Here is a 6,816-nt window from a genome sequence, read left to right on the forward strand (position 1 = left end):
CAACACGATTCATCGGGAGATAAGCATTTGGCATTTATTCCGGCGGCTGTCCGCGTGTGTTGCCAGCAAGATTACCGAAACCGTGACGCAGCTATCGTTCCGGCGAATGTAGCGTAAATACTAAATACAGTGAAACGGTCCCGGATCGGATTGGATCCATCGCAAAAAGGCGTAATCGATGGCGGTACCGTTTCCTGTCGCTCTGATTCGATTCCGGAATGCATAAAAGTCCGGAGAGATGGACACGCGTAACACAAGGCTCGCAGAATGGACCTCGGCAGCGATGGCGTGTGGATCGAATGGATTTCCCCCGTTCTCCGTCGAAAACCTTCAATTCGAGCCCGCGGTTTCGCCCGAAATTGCACCTTGGTAAAGGCCGAGAAAAAGCGGACACGGCCCAACTTCGCTCTCCAGCCTGAAAAACTCGAAAAGGCATAACAGCGTTACGGAACGAACGGACCAAAAATAATTTGCTCGAATATTATCGTCTCGTTGATATATCGACGCGGTTTTTGCTGCCCGTTCGTTCTCTTCACGTGTCTCAAAACATCCTCTTCGTCTCTGGACTCTTCCTGAAAAGCTCGAATGTTAGGAGAGCATCCCTGACTCGCTAAGAATTTTTCTAATTCAAACAATCTATCAAGTAATTCACTTAATCCTAGACGCAAAGCATAACAGTTGAACACTTTTTAATTCTGTAACACGATGGTATAGTACAAAGGGTTAAAATAAGCAATTGCTAATGAAATTGTACAGATACATCATAATATAAATTCATTTTTACGTGTCTCAAGAATAGTTTCACTACAAAAATGATTTCTCCTCGTCAATTATAACCATTTTCTACCTGAATTGCAACAAACCGGAGTGGAATAGAACGTTATTTTCATTTGTAATATCTTTAATAGGCTGAAAATAATACAACAATATTTTTAAATTGTTCTAATGTTCTTACTGTTTGCAGTTACACCTATTTATGGTTGTCATAAATGCATAAAATCTGCAGTCTAATTATGAAGCACTGAAAATCCATTCACTCTGGATATAAAATCCAGTTGCACTCCAATTGCACTGCAGTTTCAGACTGAGCGGAAAATTCGCGCAAACGGCCGCCATCTATTACGAATCTTATCGTCGGTACCGTTCTTGTCTCATAAAACGGAATTGGTTCGAATGTGTTTATTCGACGAAAATGTCCAAAGTTTGCCATCAAAAAGGAAACATTCGGTAGCGTCGTAAACCCGGTTAAGGATCAGTTAGCGTACCTCATCCCCCGTGTGCGCAATAAGTAAACCGTTAAGCACTGCGCGCGGAAAAAGAAAGCTGCGGCCCCGTAAGACTGTACTCGGTCTGCTGCCACCGTTGCGATTACAGCTTACGGTTGGTGCAATTCTTTGAAGCCGTGGACCAGATCAAAGTATCTCTCTGTGCGTCTCCGCAAGCGAGACATCTGTTTCCAAGCGTCTCTTCGCGCAGTGTGGTTGTCGCCGAGAAATTTATTTTTTTCGAGCGAGCGTTGAATCGCTGCCAACAGCATTAATGAATCTTAACTGTCTGTCAGCTGTCGGCGGGATTACCGAACGGCGATAAAACCGCTCGAATCACCACGGGAATAAACGTGCTCCCGATCCCTTTGAGGTCAGAAGATCTATGACAGCGAGATGGGATGCACGGTTGTCGGCCGGTTCAGATTTTCTCCTGTGAGTGACTGAGAAGAAGATAGACGACGAAGTGATGGAATACAGATATGTATCTTGTTCTATTTTTGCGCGGTATGGCTTCAGTGGGCGTGGTGTCTCTGCTCTTGATTTTTGAGAAGCTACAGGAAGGATTCAGGAAATTCTACATAATATCTGTTCTAGATCATGTAAGTTTGATTTTGTTACAGACAAAAGTCTAGTTACCTCGTTCTTCCTGTGTACAAGAGCCAAGGTAGGTGTGGTTTCATTGCTCCTAGTTTTCAAGATCTACAGGAGTGTTTCAGAACGCAAATTGTGCACATACTTGCTCTTGACCTTGTACATTTGATTATGTTGCAGACACGAGACTGATTATCTCGTTCTTTCTGAGTAAAGGATCCTGAGTGGGTGTGGCTTCAGTGCTCTCGATTTTGAAAGAGCAATAGTAGTTCCTCACAGGGCAACCTCTGTCCTGGGAATAATCTGGATGTCGTAAAATTAATTTTGTTGGAGATAGAACCTTGAACGGACGTGGCTTCATTCCTCTTAATTCATAAAGAGTCAAAGTTGTTCCCCAAAGAGCGAATTGTCCACAATCTTCTTCAAATCTTGCAAATGTAATTTTATTGGATATAGATCTAGGTAATTATCTTTTGTACAACGTTCTGAGTGAGCGTGGTTTAACTGCACTCAATTTCAGCATGTCCAAAGCAGAGCTCTATGTAGCAATCTGTACCAATATTTAATCTACGAGCTTCCCATTCGATCTTAATACTATCGCCAGGTGTAACCGTCGTCACCGTTCAGAACTCCGTTCGTCGAAAGCTACCGTGCAACCCTCGCACCGAGGAGAAAGAGAAAAATATGCACTGCCCCGAAGAGAAGGGATAATGATGACGAAGGCGGGGAGTTATATTCTTTTCCAGCGGCTTAACACCCAACGTCGCATCGCGTATTTAAAATGCAAATCCCCCGCTCCAATAAATCTTTCGCTCGCGATTTGAGCCGTTTGATAGGCTGCCTCCTCGCCTTTGTTTTTGCACGATCCACCCTCGAAACGTTTATTATTTACCTGGGGGCGTTGAAGTATCGCACACAAAGAGTTACGTTTCAAAGTGATTTTTTTTGGTCGGACTTTAAGAAAGTTAAACCAAGAACAATTTCGATTACTTTTATACTTAAACATGTTTAGTGTTAAACACGAAAGTTTCAGATTTATCTACAGAATTTTGGTTGTTCGAGCGATCAGTTAAAAACATGAATCTCCCATAAATTCAAAATCGCGAATATTTCCATAATACGCTCAATCAACAGATACATTACTTTTATAATTTCACACACTTTTAGCCCTATTTTGAGTAATTGAGCCTATGCGAGTCGAAAGCTAGTTCAAAACCGCGCGAACAGAAAGCAATCCCTTGCACATTACCGTTCAAACAAAAGAACGGTCCCGTCTGCGAATGCATTCGTCCTCGGCGACCTTTCCGCAAGGGCATGCACTGGTGACGTCACCGTGGTTGCACACTACTCGTGCAGAAAACGCAAACAGGTCGAGAGAGGGAGAGAGAGGCAAGTGTTTGTCGCGGCGATATTTTGTGCTCTGTGCAGAATCGGTCGCGCGAAATTTGGCCGCGGGAGTGGTGGCGGTACAACGGGGACAGACAAGTTGCGAGTTGCTTGTAGCCTTTACGACGTGTAAATCACAAATGTGAGACGCAAAGGATCCCCCCATCGCGGTCGAGCTATTAAAGTGTCCCCGAAGATTTTACGACGGCCGGGGAATTCTCTGGGGACCTCTGTACATTGAATCGAACGAGCCACGGCTCTTTAATTTTCGGAGCCAGTTTACGTTCGCGGATTTCCACCTTCCAGTTCGAAATCTCTCCTGGAATCGCATATAATATAGACACGATGACACTGCCCCGAGACAGTGATAATACTCGGTACACAGGATCGTACGACCATCGGAATCCTGACGAAAGTATCAGATAATCTACTTGCGCATTTAAATGCGTTTGCTTCTTTTTTATTTGACTAACCCACCGAGGAATATTTCAAAATTTCTTATGCATTATCGTTCGCTTTCTAAAAATTAAAGATAGCTGAGGAAAATATCGAAGGTTCTAAATCATCAAGAGATTATTATGTCATCTGTGATATAATATAACATCGATCATACAAAAGCCAACTGGCGATCGATTGGCACCTGTGAAGGGTTAACAGCTACTTTGTGTGATTGTTAATCACTAGATTGCGGATCTACACGTAAGATAAACATTTTGTTCATTTATTTCAATCGGATTTCATTTTACCGAACTTCCGAGGATTTCTTTCGTACATCGAATCGAACGAGCCGAGATTCTTCCCACCTACGTGTCCGAAATCTTTTCTGAAATCGCATCGAGGCGATAACACCTTCAGGAGACAGTGATAATACTTGGTACAGGAACGTTCAACGATCGGAATCTCAATGAAAGTGTCGGATAAATCGTCGTTAAACAAAGGCCGATAGGATATCGGGACATCTAAATGCAGCGGGCGTAAAAACCGATAAGGAAGGTAATATCCGAAGAGTTTACAACGCGGATCTCTTACAGCATCCTTGCTCTTTGATCTTTAAGGACTGGTCTAGCGAAAACCAGTCGGTTCACGTCAGTTTACATCGAAGACGAAAAGCTTATAATTCGAGATTGATGTTAAAGTAACGGTTCGCTTAGCTTGATGACAGTTGTATGACAGTTTTATCTGTGAGGTTGACGAAAACGATTTTGATGGTGTTAGGAGAAAAAGAGGGTGCAGTAGGAGATATGGGAAATTCGGATTGACCACTAAACTCAGCTCGACTCAACTGGACTCAACAGAAATCTTATGTTTTGAAATCGATGATTTAGGCGGTAGATGGAGGAAGATTCTACGATTTGAATCTGTTCTTTAGTCTCTGACGACTGATCTAGAAAAAAAATCAGTGGGTTTACGTCGGTTTACTCCAACGACGAAAAAGTTTATAATTCTAGATTCTAATACCAGGGCCAGTTTAAAAGCTGTGTCCCCGAGGATGGGGAAAATAATTTGGTGTTAAGAGAAAAAGAGGATCCCGTAGGGGACGGGGAAAGTTCGAGTCGGATTGGCCGAACGGTCGCTGCAATTTCGATGGGCGAGGCTGTAGATGGAGGAAGATTCGACGATTTTAATCTGTTCTGATGTATACCTCTTGTAAGCCCCCGGTCCTCTTGATGCGTTCACCTTTTCTTCTTCTTCTTTTTTTCTGTTTCTCTTTTTTTTTCTTCGTCGCTCTCGATTCGTTTCTCTCCCTTCTTCTTCCTGTTACTCTTTCGTCTCGATTCGCCGTGCTCGTTTTGCTCGTGCCTTCCTTCCGAATGCTATTACGTGCAACGGCTACCGCGGGGAACACAACTACCGATCGGGCTCCACCCAGGAGACGACGAATGGGGAGGAACTTACAATTAGGCAATTTACATCAACCCGTTCCCGATCGGGCCAGGCCACTAGAGATCAACTCTCCTCCCTCCCCCGGCCACCGTATTAATTTCGCGAAACGCGTAAGGAAAAAATCGCCGACACGTCGCGAAATTGATTTATCTCGTGAAATTGGGTTCGTCCGAGCCCTAGGAAGTCGAAGGACTCGTTCAGCGAGGGTCCAATAACCGTTCGACAATGGTCTGTACTTCGGAATGAAAATGGTCTGTATAAAATACCAGGAAAGATGATATTGTGTTCAACGATTGCAGAAAGTCTGTACTCTGGATCGAGGGAAAGAGTCAGTAGAAATTTCCAAGAAAGGGGATATTGAGTTCAAGGATATTGAAGTTGCAAGGATTGGTGAAATAGTTGTTCGGCGAAGCCATTTAGTATTCTAAGTTGGAATATAATGGACAGACGTTTTAGGAGGGCAAAGTCAGCTTCGAATTTGCCTCTCAACACTAATGGACCCGCAGCATGCTAAGGGCCTTCGCATGACCACATAGATCTATAAGGAGAGGTCCCCTAAGAGACCTTATAAGTTCATCGAATTATCTTGCTGCATTCTTCGAGGGAGTTCTAAAATGGACCCCTTGGAGACTATTCGAAATAAAACTCTGGTAGGATCTTCGGCAGGACCAATCAAATTTTTGCGGTTACTTACTACATAAATACTTGAGAGGATCCGTATTGGGATCCTAAGGGATCTCGAAGGATCCTTGGATCTCTATTAAAGAGATTCTCCAGTGGACCGATAAAATTCTCAGAAGGATTTACATTGAGGTCCTCAAAGTCTTTCATCAAATTGAAGAGAATACTAGATACTTAAAGGACACCTAAAATTCTTGCAAAAACTCTTCAATGGATCCCGAAGAGTCACTCATGGAATCACACAGGATCTCTCAAGGATAGTCAATCATTGTGATCATGTGCGACGTTTCATGATACTACATGCTCCTGATAAGTAATTATGAATAATTAACCGAGAAAATTTAGAGTATGTAGAAAATTTCATCGACTCATTATTTTTCGGTAGTCACCTCAATTTTACTCTTCCCAAATCAATAATTTGAAATCTTGTGTTAAGACTCGGAGTGGGCCAACCAACGATAGGAGATCGCGTTTGATGTATTAGAGCAAATTAGAGTGTCGAAAATACAAAGCGGAACGATCCTGTCACCACCGTACCGGTCCAAAAGATAATTTTTACTCGAATCGGAGCCCGGGACCGTGTTCCTCGACCACAAAAGCAGCGTGGACGGTACAGGACCTTGACGTCCGCCGATTGGCAAGTTGTCTCGGCGCTGCTCAGTGTCCGAACCTTAGAGGATGACGCTGAAGAGGTATACAGGCAGGTACACAGGCCTGCTGAAAAAGAACCGGTGCGCATTATGCTCCCCGACACACGTGCACACGTGCACGCTGGAAAGTCGAATGCGCTCGGCGTATGGTACTATGTCTTGGCTCCTCTGCACGTTACTACACTCTACATATACGGTATAGTAGGAGGCCAGCTAACCAAAGGGACCAGAAGAAGACGGGGAAAAAGGAGAGCGAGAAAGGAAGAAGGAAAGAGAAAGAAAGGGAGAGGGGGAGAGAGAGAGAGTGCCGGAGAGTGCGCGCGTGGTTTTGCCCCTTTTGCCAATTCTGCCTTTTT

This window comes from Lasioglossum baleicum, chromosome 3 (assembly GCF_051020765.1).
Source record: "Lasioglossum baleicum chromosome 3, iyLasBale1, whole genome shotgun sequence".
In the NCBI taxonomy this organism is placed as follows: domain Eukaryota; kingdom Metazoa; phylum Arthropoda; class Insecta; order Hymenoptera; family Halictidae; genus Lasioglossum; species Lasioglossum baleicum.